The sequence below is a fragment of the Prionailurus bengalensis genome, chromosome D4 (genome assembly GCF_016509475.1).
Source record: "Prionailurus bengalensis isolate Pbe53 chromosome D4, Fcat_Pben_1.1_paternal_pri, whole genome shotgun sequence".
Classification (NCBI taxonomy): Eukaryota; Metazoa; Chordata; class Mammalia; order Carnivora; family Felidae; genus Prionailurus; species Prionailurus bengalensis.
This window is the reverse complement of record NC_057359.1, coordinates 33,890,864-33,910,833: the sequence shown is the minus strand read 5'-3', so window position 1 is coordinate 33,910,833 and position 19,970 is coordinate 33,890,864. Positions and strand designations below refer to the sequence as shown.

At 36.7% G+C, this 19,970-nt stretch overlaps 1 protein-coding gene across 43 annotated transcripts in view; it reads left to right on the top strand.

Moving 5' to 3' along the window:
* The window catches only part of PTPRD (protein tyrosine phosphatase receptor type D), a 2,207,515-nt gene that overhangs the window by 2,093,966 nt on the left and 93,579 nt on the right, over nt 1-19,970 (top strand). The window lies entirely within an intron of this gene.

Here is a 19,970-nt window from a genome sequence, read left to right as displayed (position 1 = left end):
CTTTAATTATGTCCATGTTCATGTCCATGTCCATGTGTGTGTACATGATTTTACCCTTCAGCCTTAAAATAATGCTAGAGTTAATATTAAGATAGCCATATGTTCCTGGAATATTGCCTATTTTTGAAACAATGGTGAACTGAATAGTATCTTAAAATTTCAGAATCCTTATAGATTCTGTGTGAATGCTTGATGAAAGGGAATGAAAAGTCTTTGTATATTTGTGTGTATTTGGATATTGTGGTATTTATCAAGCAGAAAGTTTTAAAATTGAATTTTCTGATATTCCCCAGCAACAGGGACTCATACTGAAACCAACTCATGAATTGATAACTGAACCATCATTATTCTTTTAGGCCAAGTTTGACTTAGCATAAGATTGAAAAGTACAACTCAAGCCTTATTGTGCCAAATAACAACAGATTGTTGGGTGCCTGAGCAGTCCAAATACCACCATGAAGAGTTTCTACTGATTTACCCAATGGGAATCTTAAAACACATCCCTGTTATCTCTCTTGGTTTCTGTTGTATCAACTCTTTTCTTTCTCAATATTTTATTTAAATTCCATTTAGCTAACATACAGTTTACTGTTAGGTTTAGGTGTAGAATTTAGTGATTCATCACTTACCTACAATACCCGGAGCTCATCACAAGTGCTTATTGTATCAACTTTAAATGCAGCTGTTGGACTAGACGAGCTCTCAGTCCCTACCAGTCCTAAGATTCTGTCCTTTCAGTGAGAACATCTAAGAGGGGCCCCAAGCTCTAGTGACTACATGGATATTAACTACATGAAGAAGCTCCATGTAAGAGAATGTGGAGCAGTGGGATCTGTGGTAATCTGGATATTTGCATGGACTTTCTGAAGTCTTCAAATCTTTAGTTTTTGATTATTTTAAATTACTGTGCTGACTCAATAAAATGTGTCAGTAGCCCCATGGTCCTCCAGCTTTAAACCACTAGCAATATTTGCATCACTCAAACAATCTCAGTTGTATCCATGGTCTACAGTAACCAGCCTCCTTTAAAGTGGAATTTCTCTAGAAATACTACATGTAAAGATACTATAATAATACTCATTGAGCCATTAGATCAGAAGTGCTCCTTGAAAGTAGTTATGAACTGCATGCTGCCAATGTTCCCATTAAAAACTCCCCTAGTAGCCGTTGACATGATAGCCCACACTGACTTTTCACCATTTATCATGACGATGGTCTATGATTAAAGCTCCCTGGGCATGAATTGACTCTACTGTGCCTTAACAGCCATGAAGGAGATAGTTAAGTGTTGTATTCATCTGTGATAATAGGATAAAGACCTCTATGTAATATTTTAGGCCACAGAACAACATTATGAAAAAAAAATTATTTTACTTGTTATCTTTCATACAAATTTGAATAGATTTTTTTTACTAGCTTATAGTAAAGAACAGAAAGAAAGACAAGTTACATTACCTTCAAACATCTAATTATTTTGGCACAATCACTATGAATTAATGATTACTCAGACTTCTCAAGAGGCATGAAACAAAATTTGCTACTCTGACTCTAACACTGAAACAGAGGTTGAAGACATGGAAGCTGTTTGTACTTATTCTGAGGTCAGAATAGGAGGAAGTAGGTTTAGATTATGGCCCAGTGTTTTTATATCATGTGAGAGTCTTCCTTTATTATAAAGAAAATTGGGCTCAGACATTGGATTTAATGATAGCTGGAGAAAGGGGCCTGAGAAATTAGTAGCAAGAGCACTGTATATTAAAAATAATTATAAATACTTACAGTTTTCACTTTCTGATATGAGACTGTAAAGTTTTACTTGAACTTAAGTAGCCGTGATTTGAGGATGGCATATAGAATGCAGGGAATAAAGTTCTCCTGAAAGTTGGTATCACTCTCAAAGCCATCACATTAGCTGGTGAATCTTTAGGCTGATACAGAATAGTATGTATAGATCTTACCAGACAAAGTCTTAGCTAATGACTGTGAAAATTTTGGAAGTCTAATTAAAATTCATATTCTTGGTCCCAGCACCAGAAATGCTGGTTTAGTAGGTCAGCCATGATAACCAGGAATGTCTGTTTTATTTTTTTTTAAGTTTCATTGAGTTTTGATTGACATATAACATTGTACTAATTTGTAGTATACAACATAATGATTTTATATATGTATATATTACAATATGATTACCATAATTAGTTGAGTTAACATCTATCACCTTATATTTTTCTTATAGGAACTTTTAAGATCTACCTTTTAGCAACTTTCAAATATAAAATATTGTTAACTATAGTCATCATGTTGTATATTACACCTCTGGGACCTATTTATAACTAGAAATTTGTAGTTTTTAACCACCTTTAACATTTTCCCCTATCTCCCACCTGTTCTCTATTTCTATAAATTTGTTTTTTTAAGATTCCACATATAAGTGAGATCATACAGTGCTTATCCTTGTCTTTCTGGCTTATTTCATTTAGTATATTGCCCTCAAGTTCCATCCATGTTGTCACAAATGGCAGAATTTCCTTCTTTCTTTATGACTGAATAATAACCCAGTGCATATACATGCAATGACCTGAGCTGAAGTTGCACGCTTTACCAACTGAGCCACCCACGTGCCCCTGTTCGTTTTTTGATACTTAGTTGTATGAGTTCTTTGTACACTTTGGATAGTGACTCCTTATTAGATATATAATTTGCAAATATTTTCTCCCAGGGAATGTCCATTTTAAAAGAGCACTTCAGGGGACTTTGATGCAGGTGCTCTGAAGACTTCAATTTAAGAAACATTATTGGTTTAGGATAATATATGACAGAGCATCATCCTTCAGCCTTCATTTCACCATCCCCTGAAATGGCAAATAAACCAATGTATAAGATTCATTTGACAGGCATCACAGTTGACATTACCATTATCAATATCATAGACATAAATCCTATTTGTAGTAGACTCATTGTAAGTCACTACAGCTCCTACAGTCTGCTTAAGGGGGGAAAAGAAGACTTAGCTTTATTTATTATAAATTATCTATTTATTATGAATTTATTTTTTAGAAATTGTCTATTATAGAGCCAAATGCTAAAAATGTAGCTATGCTTCAAACACTGTTGTCTCTAACTAAGGTATTTTGGAGATCACCCGACATCATCTTTGAAATTTTTATATTTGTACTTTTATCTGGACTGACTGCATTCTTCCCATTGCATGTGCCAACTTCTTTTGTTTCTCCTACCCATGTATAGAAAATGTGGCCTTTGATCATATTTTCATTAACAGAGAGTCCCCCCAAAGAGGCAACAATTTTCTTTCCAGTAAAATTCCAAATGTAAGAGAACAAACTCTGAACTCCAACGGACTCATTTTGTTGTGGAGACAAACATGAGGACATAGCTGCTAGCAGTGCACCTATTTAGATCTTGCTTCTTCCTTCAGTTCAAAAAAAGGAAGTTACTATGGAAAGGGGCTTGTGAGCTTGGAGGAGGAACCAGTAATTATCCACCATACTACCACAGGAAAGCACTATGCTAAGTTCTGGGAGGAATGTAGAATTTATAAGAAACCTTTACTTCCAGGAAGTCTAGCAGGCAAAATTAATGTATACATGCAAAAATAATAAAAAGAATACCAAGTTGCTAATTCAAAATACTAATGGAATGCTTTTGGGATTTATTAAAGATTGGAGTGAGATGAGAAACTGGGCAAGGTATTGAAGAAAAGGTGGTACCAGTAGTGGAGCTAAGAAGAAAAGGAGTGAAGAGTATTTTGTGGTAGGAAGGATCAAAGGCACTTTCAAGGATGCTCTGGACTTTTACATTCAAAGTGTAGACTACAGAATAGCAACAGTAGCATCCCTGGGAGCTTATTAGAAATGCAGATTTTTAGGCAGTATCCGAAACATACTGAATCAGAATCTGCATTTTAACAAGGCATCCTGGTGATAAGTTTGTATAAGTATATTTGGAGGTGGGGGAAGCACTAAGTACACGTGTTATGATGGATCAAATTGTTTCTGGTGGGGAGTTGGGTTAAATGAAGTCAGGCAATGAACAGGGCCAAGAATTGTAATGAGCTTCCATTGCCAGACACCATTGGCAAGGCTGGGGTGGATTGATGGTGGAAAGAATATGGACTTTGGACTCAGACAAATTTGTATTCTGATTTGAACACTTGGTATGACTGTAACCTTGCATAATAATATAACCCTATGAGTTTCTCATGTGTAAAATGTGTTACTATGAGAATTAGAGAATATGTATGCATATTTGTATGAATTTTAAGACATACTTGTAGAGTGTGTGTGTGTGTGTGTGTGTGTGTAAAATAAGGCGCTCAATAATGGTAGCTGAAAGGTTGCACTAATTTTACGTAGCCAGTGAAAGATTTTATAGTGAAGTAATTGTTTGTATTTATTTATAAATTAATAGTGTTAAGCTCCTATCATACCTACCATCAAGTACTGTACTTTCTCATTGAACAGGCCTGTCAATGCAAAATTATAATAAAATATAATCAGTCCTATGCCCAAAGTTCTTCAAAGTATGATGAAAATACAGAGCACACTTACGTGGTGGTTTCTTAGGAAATTAATCTGTCATCCATGTACATAACGGAAAAAAAAAGAAAATGGAGACAGGAAGAATAATTAGGGGACTGTATATCAATTCTTACATGTTCAAATTACTTAAGCATGCAAATATCATTGTTAGAAATGGAGATGTTTGGGGAAGCTGGGTGTCTCAGTTTGTTAAGTGTCTGACTTCAGCTTGGGTCATGATCACGTGGTTTGTGGTTGGGCCGGCATCAGGCTCTGTGCTGACAGTACAGAGCCTGCTTGGGATTCTCTCTCTCCCTCTTTCTCTTCTCCTTCCTGTCTCTGTCTCTGTCACTCTCTTAAAATAAATAAATAAACTTAAAAAAAGAGAGTTGGTTCACTGTTGAGTGGATATATTCACCCCATCCCCACTAGTCAAGACCTCAACACAAAGGCATCCCAGTGGTCACTAGCAAGAAAAGCTACAAAGTCAGAGAAGATGTGAAACCATCTCCCAATTTGGTCTTCAAGTTGCAGTTCCCCATAGAAATAATCCCAATATCCATACTGTACTTCAGGTACATTATAGACTTCATACATGGGTTGAGATAATAACCTCTTTTTAAATATAGTTACAACTGCACAGTTTCTTCCAACTTCCTAACAGCTGACTTACAAATAGATGTAAGTAGTTATCTGCCATCTAGCCTCAAATGAGTGATAACTATCTCTCTCAGTAATGTTATCTTAAACATAGATATTAAAACTACTCTGAAGAGCAGTCTTTTTGTTGGATCAGAGCAGAGTGAGAAACTGTGCTGTTCAGAAGGCCTACCTTTGACCTCTTCTGTTCTCACCATAAAACCCAGTACCAGTGTCTTTACTACCATCTGTGTATGTGTATTATCTTTTATCTCAGCACTCAAGTGTCCTCCACCATTTAGCATCCAGATGGGCTGAGGTTTTCTTCCTGTACTCATGGCAACACTCTCACATTTCCTGTCTATGCAGATGATAATAAGCCTCTTATCTGAAACATTCCAGATATTGGTGTCCTGTCTTTCTGTTTTAGTAACAGCATGTATGTGGCACCTAAGTCTAGAAGGCTAAATTTTTCACAATACGCTAGTGGGACAGGTAACAGAAAAAGATAGAATATTTCCTTCATGAATAAGGAAATATATCAAGACAGTGCCAAGACATATAGAGATATCTAAAAATGCTGCTTATATCATATTTTTACGTGCTTAGAGCTGAACCTCTGTAGTTGAACCCTTTCATCTCAGGGATAAAGAGCAAAGTTGAGAAAGGAGTGACATGCCTAGAACGTGGCTGAACCAGGTCACAAATTTATTCCTTCTTTTTTCTTTTTAAAGTTTATGTATTTACTTTGAGAGAGAGCAAAATTGTGAGTCAGGGAGGGATAGAGAGAGAGAATCCCAAGCAGACCCCCTACTGTCAGCACAGAGCCCAATGTGGGGCTCGAACTTAGGAACTATGAGATCACGACCTGAGCCAAAACCGAGAGATGGGTGCTTAACTAGTAGGCCATCCAGGTGTCCCAAATTTATTCCTTCTTATTGTTAAAAGGACGCTGTGCCTCAACCTATCTGCTCTAGAGACCTAAATATTTTACTGTTTTCTTCTTACTATGGCCTGATTTATAGAGCCCAGAAACCTAAGTCCCCAACTAGATCAGTATTTATACTAAAAATTTCCATGAAAATATCATGGTTGCCAATTTGTGCTGCATGACTATCCCTGGGAAAACCCAGTGGTTTTCCTGACATGCTTCCTATGACATTTATTTTCTCCATAGATAGTTTCTTCATTCCCAGAGGTAAATATTACATTTCTTTGTAAAAGGACAAAACTGTCATCAAAGCAATAGCCACAAAAGAAAATATTTCTATTTTCCCAAGGAATAGGCTCTTGGTATATTTGGCCATATGTGCCAGAGTGCATCTGTCGGCCTAAAGCATTCATTACTAAATGTTTCATAAATCTCCAAGCATTCATAATGTAAAACCACTTGTCAGTTCTGCTTTCAATTAGTTTATAATTTATCTGTAAACTCATGAGGATGGACATGCATTAGAGCATTACACAGATACAAATAAGAAACCAGACACACACAGATGATTTTTTTTTCCAGCTTTGAAGGTACTGAATTTTTTCAAAGTGGCTCCTCCGACTTACTTTTCTGAAGGAAGAAAGTAGTAGATGACAGAGATCTGTTTTCATCTCTCTCTCTCTCTCTCTCTCTCTCTTATTTTTTTTAGTTCATTTATTTATTTTGAGAAAGAGGGAAAGTGGGGTAGGGGCAGAGAGAGAGAGTCCGAATCCCAAGCAAGTTCCGCACTGTCAGCACAGAGCCCGATGCAGGGCTTGAACCCATGCATGAACCGTGAGATCATGACCTGAGCCGAAATCAAGAGTTGAACACTTAACCGACTGAACCACCCAGGAGCCCCCTTATTTTCATCTCTTAGGCAAAGTTGAAGAGTGGAATAGACCAAGCAAAAGCCTTAATTTTTAAATATTGATACATGAGCCACATGAGATAATAGTTTGTTTGTTTTTAATTTTGAGCAAATATGGTAGCTTGTGTGATGTAATGAGAAAAATAAATGATTTCATAAAATGAAAAGTAGTAAGAACTACTACTTTTAAAAACTACTACGTTTTTTATACTGGGCTGGGTAAACCAGCTTCCTTCATGGGGGATGAATGGCTAAGTTTACTATTCCAAACCACAATCTCCTGATATTCTAGGATCAGGGGCTTGGGTGAGGAAGCCGTTACCTACATCCTTGAGTACGCAGCTGTTTTACTGCCTGGGGCCAAACCCCTCTGCCTGCCATTCAGGGCCCTATGACCAATTGACCTCAATGACCAATTGAGCTAATAGTGAGAATAGGGTGGCACAGTGGCTAAGGACATAGGCACTGGATTCCAGCTGCCTAAGTTTGGCTGCTGGATCAAGCTGTATGACCTTATATGAATAACTGAACCTCTGTTTTACTTGTTTCGTGTCTGCAAAGGAACTAATCATAACACCTCATATGTAATTAAAAATAAATGGATACATATCAAATGCTTAGCAGAATCCCTGATAAAAGTGCTTAGTAGTCTCAGTAGCTATTATTTCATTAAATACAGGCCCATCACTTGTAAGATGCACATCAATTTCAGAGATGTTAAAATGTGAAAAATAATGTATGTATTAGACTCAGTGAAAACCTGGCCTCTTCCCATCCCTTTCATTGGTCAAATCCATAGTACTTGGTTGAATTCAATAAAATAAACAATACTAAAGGAAGAAAAAAGAAAATTTGCTAATTTGGTGCACTGTAATTGGCACTTACTATGTTGCCTTTTCTTTTATTCTGATCATTCTTGGTATTGGAATAGAAGCTTCTCCTGGTCAGGTGTTAGGCCTTCCTTGTGTGCTGCTGGCCACCTGGTGGCAAGCCCACCACTGGGCATGCAGCAGATAATTAACCAAAGTGTGTGTCTGGATCGATTTCTAACTAAATTTACAGTTCACAGAAGCTCTTTGTTGTGATCAAAATTGCTAGCACCAACAACAGGAGTGAATAGAACAAAGAATGTCTCTCTGTAAAAAGAGCTGCTTTTCTCAGTTGACATCCCCACCTGACTTATCAGCAGTGAAGCCTTATTTTCAGAACTTTTCTCTCAGAAAATAGACTGTTATTATCTTTAGACAGTACAGAAGTGAATACATTTTAGTACAGACCCCTCAGATTTAACCCAAAAGTACCTACTGATTAAACTCCCAGTACAGTTTTTATAGTCAGGATGGGCCTCCCAGTTGGCAATCCGAGAAGATGGAGGGGGGCCGGGGTTGGATCATAGCTAAGAACCAGCATCACCGAGTAAGATATAAAAGTACAGAGAGTCTCTTCCCAGCTGGCTGCCATTCTGCACCTTGTAAACAAATCTGGTAGGACACAAAGAAACAGCAGCTCCCCTCAGAAGAAACACATCCAAAACCAGGGTGTGTCTATGTGTTTATAGCCTTTTAATCTTTTTGAACTTGTGTAGTTGTTAGAACTCAAACTTCAAGCAAATTCTCAAGTTTCGAAACTTATTTGTATTTGAACTTTTAAAATGTTCCTGTTCCCACTATCTTTTTTTAACCTCAAATATTTTTTTTTCCCTTACTCACCTTAAACTCCATATGGTTTATCCTTGATCCTTTTATTTATTTTTTTCTTCTGGGAGTCATACTCATCTCGGGGGAATGTCCTATAACTCCTGTTTTGTTTCTCAATCCCTGTTCTCATACAAGTTCACCATAACTAATTGGCCCTTGACCATTACTGGACATTGTCCAAATTGTCTTTCCACCTGCTCCCATGTGGAGCCCAAACCTCTCAGGAAACAATTAATCCTGAAGTGTTTCTAGTTCCAAAACAAGCTTTCAACTTCAAAGAAACTATAGCAAGAGAAAAAAAAAAAGGCCCATTTTCTGAGTTTTGTTTTGATTTTAAAATGAAGTTGGGGTTTTAGGGCCAGAATGATGTCCATGTGGAGGGGAACAGTATCGGATGCTGGGGAGAATGTCAGAAGTCAAGAAAACCGGGGCTCATATTTGGACTCTGCCAATTAGTCACTATGCTGTTTGACCCTGAACCAGCTACTTCACCTCTTGTAGCCTTGGTTCTCTCTCACTTAAGATGAGAATATTAGCATCTACTCATAAGGTTGTTATGCAGATGAATATATTTCAGGCACCTGACCTCTTTGCCTTTCTGTACAAAACAGGCACACAGGAAACACATGTGGCCCTCAGTATTGTGAACTTTACACTTGTGACCTACCAATTAGTCATCTAATAACACTACACTTTTTCCATAAGTTGTTTTATTTGCATAACATCCCATTCTCCTTTTTCCAAAAATGGGTTCTATGAAAGCAATTAGAAGGTGAGCAGTAATGAAAATGGAAGGTGGTTATGATGTCTGCAAAGTTCTTTTCGTATTTTGTATGTAATGGAATTTATGGATATTAAATCCACACTAAGTACCCAGTAAGACTCATTTTCACTGAAGAGTAGAACCTGCCTCAGGTCTTTGCTGTGAATCTGAATGCCCCTTGACAAGCTGTTTAACTCCCCTGATTTCAGTTTCCTTATTTATAAGAGAATCAGTTAGTTGGAATGCCTTCATCTGTTTGATGAACACTTACTAGAAAGTAAAAAAAAAAAAAAAAAAAAAAGGTCAAGAAGTAAGTTTTTCCCTGGATAAGTCCATAGTTTTCTAAGACATAGTGGGTGATGGTTGGAAGAGGAGGTTTAAGAAGGAGCAGTACCTAGGAGAGGCTTCTCAGAGAGCATGTGAGTTGGAATCACTAAAGTTTGCTAGGACCAAAAGACCCCAGTGTGAGGGAGATTGACACACAAAGGCATGGAGATGAAAAGGGGCATGGCTTGTTCAGGGGACCCCAATGTGTTCTGTGCCTGTCACTGCAATGTCTGGGTCATGCTGCTCAGAGGTGAGGTGAGAAAGGTGATTACATTCTTAAAAGGCTGGGACACCAACACTGAAGGGTCTGCACTAAGTGATCTCAAAAGTACTCTCAAATCATGGAAATGATTTCCTGTTTCTACTCCTAAAGCCGTAAGTACTCCCAGGGATCAAATGAATGCATCTGTTTGTATGTCACTTCTGAGTACAGCTTCGGGGAGAATTTTAATAATGCTGCTAAAAGGGATTAGGGCAAGGAGAGCCTATCGCTGACCAACAGAATAAGAATGTCTTTACTTGTTTATGTATTTGGTGTTTAGATGTAATAAAAGTAGTGGGAATATCATTTGCCATGATTTGTCTACTGTGACTAAATAGTTTGTCATTCTACATGAAAAGTAATTGTTGGGCATGCCACCATGTTGGGGAGAACAAAGAGGATAAAAGGGACAGTTGTAAGCATTAAGACAGTACATGAACCTGTGGATTTAGCAATGCCTTGGGAATCTGTCATCACAGATACAGCACTTGGAGTATTTGGCTTTAAAAAGTTTAGGCATATGGTATAATCAGAACTGTGTTATTTCTCACTTACCAAGTAAGTTTCCTTAATGGTGGGCATTCATCTTTCATCCAAACTCCAGTCAGAGGCTCATGGAGATTCTTGATTTCATTCACTCCTCCTCCCCTCATCCACTCCCCCTCATCTCTTCTTTCCTCCCCCCCATCCCCACTCATCCCCATCCTCTCCTCCATCCCCTCAATCTCCTTTATCCTCTCCCCCTTATCTCTCTCTTCCCCTCTTCACCCCATGTTCCTTTTCCTCATCCCTCTCCTCCACTCCTGCCTGCAAAATATCCCTTCATACCTTCTTCTTTAGTATTAAACTATGTAACATTTAGTATTAAATCTTAATTAAATTAAGTTTTAATTTAATTAATTAAATTAAAGGTGGTAATATTGCCTAGCTTTTCTGTAGTGCTTCACAGTCTAGAATCAGCTTTATAGAGACAATAATGATAACACATGTGTTTAGCACTTAATATGTGCCAGGCAGTCTTCACAACATGTTACATATACTAACTCATTCAGTCCTGCCAAGTAGGTGCTATTAGTACCCCCATGTTATAAAAGAAGGGACTAAACCGAAAGAGAGAAGCTAGGTAATTTGTCAAAGGTCAAAAGGTCATGCAGCTAGTAGGTGGCAGAACTGGGATATGAACTCACATGGCTTGGTGTCAGAGTCATGTTCTGACCACTATAAATAGTTCCCTGTGATGGTTCCTTCCACAATTGTTTTCATTATGGTCTTAAAATAAAACACATTTTATGTGATAATCTATTAAGGTAGTTGTGTAATATTCATGAGTATTTTCTGATTCCAAATAAGATGTGTTGATTCAAATTTCTGATTGATATAATTATATTTTATTTTTGTTTTTCAATATCATGGACATTCTTTAAAACAACAAAAAAGGACTTGGTTTCTTTTGGGTAAGAGCTTTTATAACCAGCCTTCCCCTTCATGTTCTTGTTTATTTATTTATTTTTTATTTAGCAAGTTTAAAGATGATGAAAGATTACAGTTTTTACCTGAAAACAAATAAACTAGCACTGCACTCTAACCTTGTTGAACATAGACATATGTGATTAGTTAGAATAGAAATCCTCAATCCACCAGCTTGACTCAACGAATTTTCTTATAAAAGGTGACTTCATGTGTTTTCTGATCTTGACCAATTTCCTAGGAAAATGAGCTGGAGAGAAAGCAGAAGCAGAGGTTGGAAGGATTGAAAGGTCTAAAGACTCAGTCTTAACTCTCAGAGAGAATAATCGGTATTGACTTATTCTTGTCTTTTAAACTGTAGACCAGAGTCTACCTACTTGTTTAAAATTAAATATTGGGGCTCCTGGGTGGCTCAGTTGGTTGAGTGTCTTGCCTCTTGGTTTCAGCTCAGGTCATGGTCCCAGGGTTGTGGAATTGAGTCCCTTGTCGGGCTGTATGCTGAGTGTAGAGCCTGCTTAAAATTCTATCTCCCTCTCCCCCTCTGCCCCTCTCCCCTACTTGTGTGTGATATCTCTCTCTCTCTCTCTCAAATAAATAAATTAAATTAAATTGGAGATTAAAAGAAGCAAAACATGCTGGCATATCACTGGCATATCTCTGCATATCACTAGATTCCAACTTTATTTTGATAAGACCCATGATGAAGGGAAAACTTGTTCACTACAATACGTTAAGCTTCATAAATATATTAAAATGATATAAAGTGACATTTTGCCTTAAGATTTTTAAGGCATTCTTTCATCTATGCAAAGTCCTATTTTAAGTTTCCACAACTTAATTTCATATAAAAGCTGCTAAGTGTTTTTAAAAGATAGAAGCTATTACTTCCCAATCAGAAGTTTGCCGTATTTCAGGTTGGCAGGAATATACAAACTTTTTGCCTATATACATTTACTTCCATTAGTTTCAGGGCCCATTGTAGTTGTTTTGTTTGTTTTAGCTCAAGCTTTTATTTCTGTGAAATTGAACAGTATATGAAGTGGCATATAATTTAATGAGCTGGATTGACGAGGCAGAAGTTTAGCATCAGATGGGTGATTGCACTAGGTAGGTAACCTTTGTAGATTCTCTCTCTCTCTCTCTCTCTCTCTCTCTCTCTCTCTGTGTCTCTCTCTCTCTCTCTCTCTCTCTCTCTCTCTCTCTTTCTCTCTTTAACCCTGGGATTCTGGTTCTCTGATTATTATAAAACACAGTTAAAAGTAGATGTTATAAAGATGAGGTTCTGGTGCCAGGTTTCCATTTTTGTTTTCTCATTGTGGTGATGCCTCTACCCCTTCCTTGAAAGCTTAACTCCAATCTCTTCTATTGGTGTTCTATAACTTGGGAGTGCAGACATGGCTGAAGTGATTGAGAAACCATAATTAGGATGGTTAATGAACAGTGAAATGCTACCTCCCTTTGTATTAACAGCAGTTAGGGTGCTGCATTAGCAAAGGTAGGAGAACTCAGTCTCGTCCCCCCCCCCCCATGGTAATTAATTGACCTCCTTGTCATCAGCTGAGACATGAGGAGAATAAAAATTTTCAGCCTAAATATTGGAGTTGGTGGGTGTTGCTGTGCAACTGGGCATTGATTTCCTTTTTTGTTCCTTTTCTATTCCTTCCGTATTGATCCTCCCTGTCACAGCTCAAGGATTCTCCCATTATCTTACAAAAGAAAAAAAAAAAGCTGTCCTAAAGTTTCAGAGGTTTAAATTCTGTGTCATAAAGTTTCCACTGTGGAGTTATATTTGAAGATTTCTAAAATCTTTGAATCTAGTCCAGCCCTGTTGTTTCACTGAAGAAAATACATTTTCTGGGAAGTTGACCGATGTGGTTGAAGTCATTCAGCCAGTTTTTGTATCTAACATTATGCAAAAGCTGATGGGTTTTTTAGGTGGACTTGCTAGACGAAAACAAACTGATGAATAAAGGGGAAGGTTTTCTGAAACCAAAACTGTAGTCATCCATGTCAAAATTAGGTTAACTTGAAACATCGAAGAAGTTTTGCTTTCTATATGAGAACCCAAATAGGTAGCTATCCATGATTGTGATAGAGGTAATTTTTATTTATTGACAGGAATAGTGATTCCTGGCAAAAAAAATAAATGTATTTGATATATTTCCATGTGTTTTTCCTTATCATTTATTAAGATAAAATTAATGGGTTATGAATTTCACCATTTAAAAGTGTACAATTCAGTGGATATACTTTAGATATGAATATTAAATAGGCATATTATAAAGACTCAAGAAGACCACTAGGCTTTTTTCTCCTACAAAGATTTACCTTTCTTTTATTTGCAAGAAGACTCAAGAAGACCACTAGGCTTTTTTCTCCTGACAAAGATTTACCTTTCTTTTATTCGCATTGTTTTTAAACCACTGATGGAGGGAACTAGTGATACTGGGGCATTGTTTGAAATTGGTTATGTCACAGTCTGGGGGTAGCTAGAGCATGGAAGGCCAATGTTACAGGTGAGACAAGTGCCTGTCACTATGGGGAAGATTTGATTTGCTGTTTGCTGTACTTGAGTCGCTGATACTACCAAGGATTGCAGTCTTCATTTTACTTATGAGTCTCCCACTATAATAATCCAGGTTTATTCAGGGCAAGGAATGGATTATTTTTATTGGGATATCCTTGTGACTAGCAAGCTAAATATTTCTCAAATAAATGGACGAATAACATTCAAAAATGAAGCAGGAAACTGGTTTGCTCTTTGTATCTCCCTCTTCCCAAGCATAACATCATATCGAGATGGACACCATTTATCAACCCATGAATAAAGATGCTTCAATATGTTATAATGTTACTGTACTGCAGCAGAGGTCCTGTGGGGACAGTCCTCAGGACAGGGAAGCAGCAACTTGATGGGCAATGGTTCTCTAGGTGGGGAATCCACCTTTGACTTTCCTTGGTAGGCCTCCCTGGGACAGTGTATTAGGACAGAGCAGAAGATCAAGCTTCCTGCTAAAGATTCTGTGCACAGATAAGGAAGCCCTTCATTGCCCTGCCTGAAAGGAAGCAGCAGAAGAATGCTGATTGCAGAACTCACTTTTCTATGCTCAGAGTCTATGAAGAAAAATGATCTGGAGTATTCATGTCTCAGGGCCAACTCTAAGGGGAAGAAAAATCACCTTTCCTCAAAGCTAAAAATCTAGCAAGTTTCACACACACACACACACACACACACACAAAATGCTAGTAGTTTCAGTATTTATCTCCCTGCTGCAGTTTTATCATTAAAATATTTGCATGAAAAGAACATCTTTGTTTCCTCAAGATTTCAGCTGCTCTTGCTACTCATTTGCTCTTGAAAAGGGATATAATCTTTTTGTTTTTGATCTGTAATCATTTTACAGCAACCAATTGTAAAGGATTATAATTTTCATTAGAGAATAAACAAATGAACTCTGTGAGGCAAAGCTGCTCATTTCTTCCAAATATCACTGAGCAGAATGGAGGGCCAATTATAAAACTACTAGCTACTTCTAAAAAAATTTTCCAAAAACATGAATGTCCACTTCTTTAGAGGTCTCTTCTTTCCCAGCTTTGTATTCTGTCCATCTCATGCAATAACCCTTTAGTGAGTTCTTACTATAGACCAGGTACTTTACTAGGCTCTGGGGGGTGGGGGGGGTGGGACGGACAAAGATGAAGAATGCATAATCCTTGCTCTTGAATTCTGAGCCTAAAAGTTCCTTCAGTTTTTAGGTAAACATTAGGCCAAAGCTGCACTAAATGGATTTTGTTGGCATTCCCATATTATGCAGCTATAAGTTTTACTCCAGTATAATGCAAGTTGGATTTTGGTCTGTACTTGTTACATCTGCCATGTTGAGATTTTTTTGCTTTCTAATATCCAGTATATTCAGTGATTTAGAAATCCAGTTAGAGTGCTAGCAGTTATCTAAAATCTGTTCTTCAAAGTCTAAATTTACTAGTTTCTTAGACAGAAAAAGAAATCCTTAAAACTTGTAGCACTTTGGACTCATTTTAGAGAAAATTTCTATTTTTCTTTCTCATATTCTGTTACTTGAGTTAAGATTAAGGAACATTTGTTCTTTATTATGTTTCTGTGGCCAAACGTCTGAATGTTTCTCTAGGCTATGGGAGCAGTTATCAAGCATAGCATTTTGTGTTATGATATCAAGCAAAATTTTCTTGATACTGGATGTAGTCTGTACATTCAGAAAGAAATATGAGATGCTTAAATATCATAGAGATCTCCCGCTCTCTCTGTTCTTCCCTTATTACGAATCATTGGTTAAGGTAACCTATTTGTATTTTACTATTTATATTGATAAAAGAGGTTTGTCTGTTAGAACACTTTTTTATATTTGTTACTTTACCCATATTGCTATTTATATGTTTGTCCTCTTTTTATTTTGTTTGCTGTCGTGTTGAATTATCAAAGGAATGGGGTGCCTGGATGGCTCAGTTGCTTGAACATCTGATTCTTGATTTTGGCTCAGGTCAGGATCCCAGGGTCATGGAATCGAGCCCCATGTCAGGCTCCACACTGAACATGTAGCCTACTTGAGATTCTCTCTCTCTCTCTCTCTCTCTGTCTCTCTCTGTCTCTCTCACTCCCTTTGCCCCTCTCCCCCACTCACCTGCTCTCTCTCTCTCTAAAATAAAAATAATAATAATAAAATTTAAGAAAGTATACTCTCAAATTGGAATAAATAAGACTTATGCTGCATAAAGCAGAGCTATAATCTAATAATTATTCTTTTTTAAATAATTATTCTTAATAAACAAAAGGTATTTTAAATGAACTCAAATGTAATTATATTTCTTTTCCAGAATAAAATTCCACTTACTTTTATTGAATAGCTTTATTGATAATATTTTCAATTTTGAACAAAGAGAGACATTTTTACATAATACTACTTGTAAATAAACATAAACATACTACTTGTAAATAAACAAAAATAGGGTATGCCAATTCAAATTTTTCCAACATTGGCTCTGGGAAAGGATATTTTTATTCCTCCAACATACTCTAGGCTATATTAAATTTGTGCAACCTCAACAAACTATGGCTTAGCCAGTGGGTTATTTTCAGTAGTCTTGATGATCAATACAGATTTCAGTAAAGTCAATGAATTTACAGCAGTCAGCGTTATTGAGGAAGATAATCTGAAGAATGCATCAGTCTATTGCCATCAGGTTTAAAATTTTGTATATATTTTAAGACTCAACTAAATCAGGGAATGAAAGTATAATTATAAAAGAAATGAGTTTCCCAATTTCAAAAGACATTCATGGGAAATGAGACAAAACTCTGAAATTGTTAAAATAACATCTATAGGTTTTATTTGCACCTGGACTGGGCTAGCCATTTATAAACTACAAAGATATAGTAGACTGTATTTTGTTCAGGAATTTAAAATAGAGTTGAGGAGTTAAGGAATTATCAGATGAAAAGTTTATGATGATTTTAAGCAGTTTTAAAAGAATAAATGTTATAAGTTTAAACCTAACTCTGAAATAGATGGTCCACACTGTGATAACATGGTGGTAGGTACCTACGAAAGCAAGTGGCAGAGGTCTCTAGGTACAAGTGGATTAGGACCATGGAATTTAAACCTTGAAAGAAAGGTAGGATTCAGAAAAACAGAAAGGATAACAACGTTCTTTCCAGACTAGCAATATTCCAGTGTGAAAAAGTCAAACTTGAAAACCGCTGACATGGGCAGACTAAAAGGGAACAAAGGGCTGGAATTTAGGAATATCCACTAAGACTGACTGCTGCCAGTTCAACTTCTATATTGAAGTAGTATGCACGCTTAAGAACATAATATGGCAATCCCTGACTTTAAATAACTTTAAGTCAGTACAGGAAACAAGACAATGTAAACAAATATGGGGCAAATGTAGAAATGCTCTGGGCATTCAAAACCTAATCACCCAAAGCATTCAATATGTTATTTCAAAGAGAACTCCAGTGAGTCTTTCAAGTTGCAATATTCACAGACACCTATGTGTTTGGATTACAATGACTGTTTCTACTTTTGTCTTTGTACACATAAATTGATAATCGTGAGCTTTCTGTTGTATTTCGTTTAATGCCTACTGCATCCCCTTGGTATAAATATGCCTCTTTCACTGGCAGCCTACATTTTGAGCATGGAGCCGTCTCTCCCACAGTAGTTAACAAAATACTTGAAACCAGGCTAGTAATACAGGCTGACAACTGCCATAATTTTGTTATGTTCAGATTCAGTAAACTATAGTTATGTGGTGAAGCAATTCAGCTCTTTGTTAATGACAGATTTATTGAAGACAAGCTTTCAGAAGGATTGTACTAGAAATCCTATTAAAGTGCCATCCATTAAACCATTAGGATAGTCATTAAAACTGTTAGTGCAGACTTGTTATTCATGAGTTATTGGTCTCTTTCCATTCTCAGTGGTTTCTGTCAATACTACTCTTCCCTTTGCTCCATTGTGACTATTCAGTTCCAAGAAATGAATGTATATCACCTTTCTCTCTTTTCCTGCAGAATTTGTGGGGAGGAAGGCGGGTAAGAGAGGGGGTTTGGTTGGGAGGGTGTAAATGAAAGAAATTAAAACACTTTTAATTTAATTTAAAACACTTCATTTTTCCCAATTATATAGGATAAAGATTATACTTAAGATCCCACCCTTTTTATTTTGATAAGAATCATGTTAAAAATCTAACCATATAGAAACCTATGGCTTGTCTTTCATTTTCAAAAAAAAAGAAAAAAGAAAAAAGTAAGAAAAAGATTTGGAAGTGGAAAGTACTGTACTGTGGGATTAATGCATCCTTAAACCAAACCGACAGGAACATCTGGTCTTTAATCTGTTTTCCTTTCTCTTCACCGTTTTGAAATAAGGAATTGAACTTTACGATAGTAAATTTAAAGTTGCAATTTAATATACATGCATTAGAGTGTAGTAGTTAAGAGCCCAGACTCCAAAGTCAGAAAATTCTGGATTCACATCCCAGTTTCACTGCTTTATGGACTACCAGGGTGATTTGTGCAAAGTGTCTTAACTCTCCTAGGCCTCAGTCTCTTTATTTGCAGTATGGAGATAAGAGTATCCACCTAAATTTGTTTTAAGGGTCACTGTACACACAAGACTCAGTGCATCATGATGATGCACTCATCATTATCATCAAAATCAGAAGTAATTTACCCCGATTACTTCTCAGTTCCATTCTTTGATGAGGTTAGAGGGAGACAATCTAATTTAGTGTTGGCTCGTTCAATATTTTTTCCTGGTCATAAATCTACACTGAGCTTTATCTCTAAATGACCATAGAAGCCAGTTGAAAAAGTTGACATGGATTTCACAAAATACCCTCCAAAGTGTTAAGTCCTATAAAGTGTTCGAGTGACTCAGTCGCTTAAGTGTTCAACTTCAGCTCAGGTCATGGGTTCAAGGTTCATGAGTTTGAGCCCTGCATTGGGCTGTCCGCTGTGATTGCAGAGCCTGCTTGGGATTCTGTCTTCCTCTCTCTCTGCCCCTCCCTCACCTGTGCAGTCTGTCTCTCTAAAAAATAAATAAAAACATTAAAAAATAGTAAAATCTTTAAGAAAATATCAACTGAACCATAGTAAATATTTTAAGAGTTTATTCAAGTGAAAACTGACTCAATTTGGGCAGCATCAAACCAGAAGTGTTTGCTAGGGCAAGGACTCGTTATAAAGAGTGAAAGCAAAGAAAAATTATTGATTGGCTATAGCTTAAAGCCTAGTTGGCTGTTTATGACTGGTTGTCCTTAGGGTTTTGATTTTGTAACCCTGAGGCTTTTACAGACTTAGATTCTGATTTACCTCCATAGGCCGTCACAGCATTAGGACCCCCTCAGTCTAATGGAGTCCTTGTTTAATTAACTTAATGTTATCAATCTCTACCTCTCAGAGATAAGTACTGGTAGTGTTGATGTATAATATTCTAGCTTTCTGTATATACATATGTATGTGTATATATTTATATTTATATCTCTAAATATCTAGATATATGTATATGATATAGTGTATATAATATAATAAAATACAGGTATATATTTAATAATTTTTTTTTTACTTAACAGGAAAAGTGGATGTCTTTATGTCAGTAGATACACAGTTTCAATAGCTTCATAGGTTTTTCATACTCTAAGTCACTTAACCAGTCCCCACCATTGTAATGGTTCTATAATGGTTATTATATACATTTGTCCAGGGGAAAGAATGTTTTTCACTTTCAAGGCTTTTAGGCAGAGTTTAGTGCCTGACAGAAAGTCCACAGTCTAATCTTAGGAGATGATAAATTTGAAGAAGTTGCAATCTTGGATGAAGGTGTGTCAGGTGAAAGTATCTTGATGTGGTCACCTTATTCCAGGACTGATCATTAGTTTTGTAAACTTGAGAGGTAA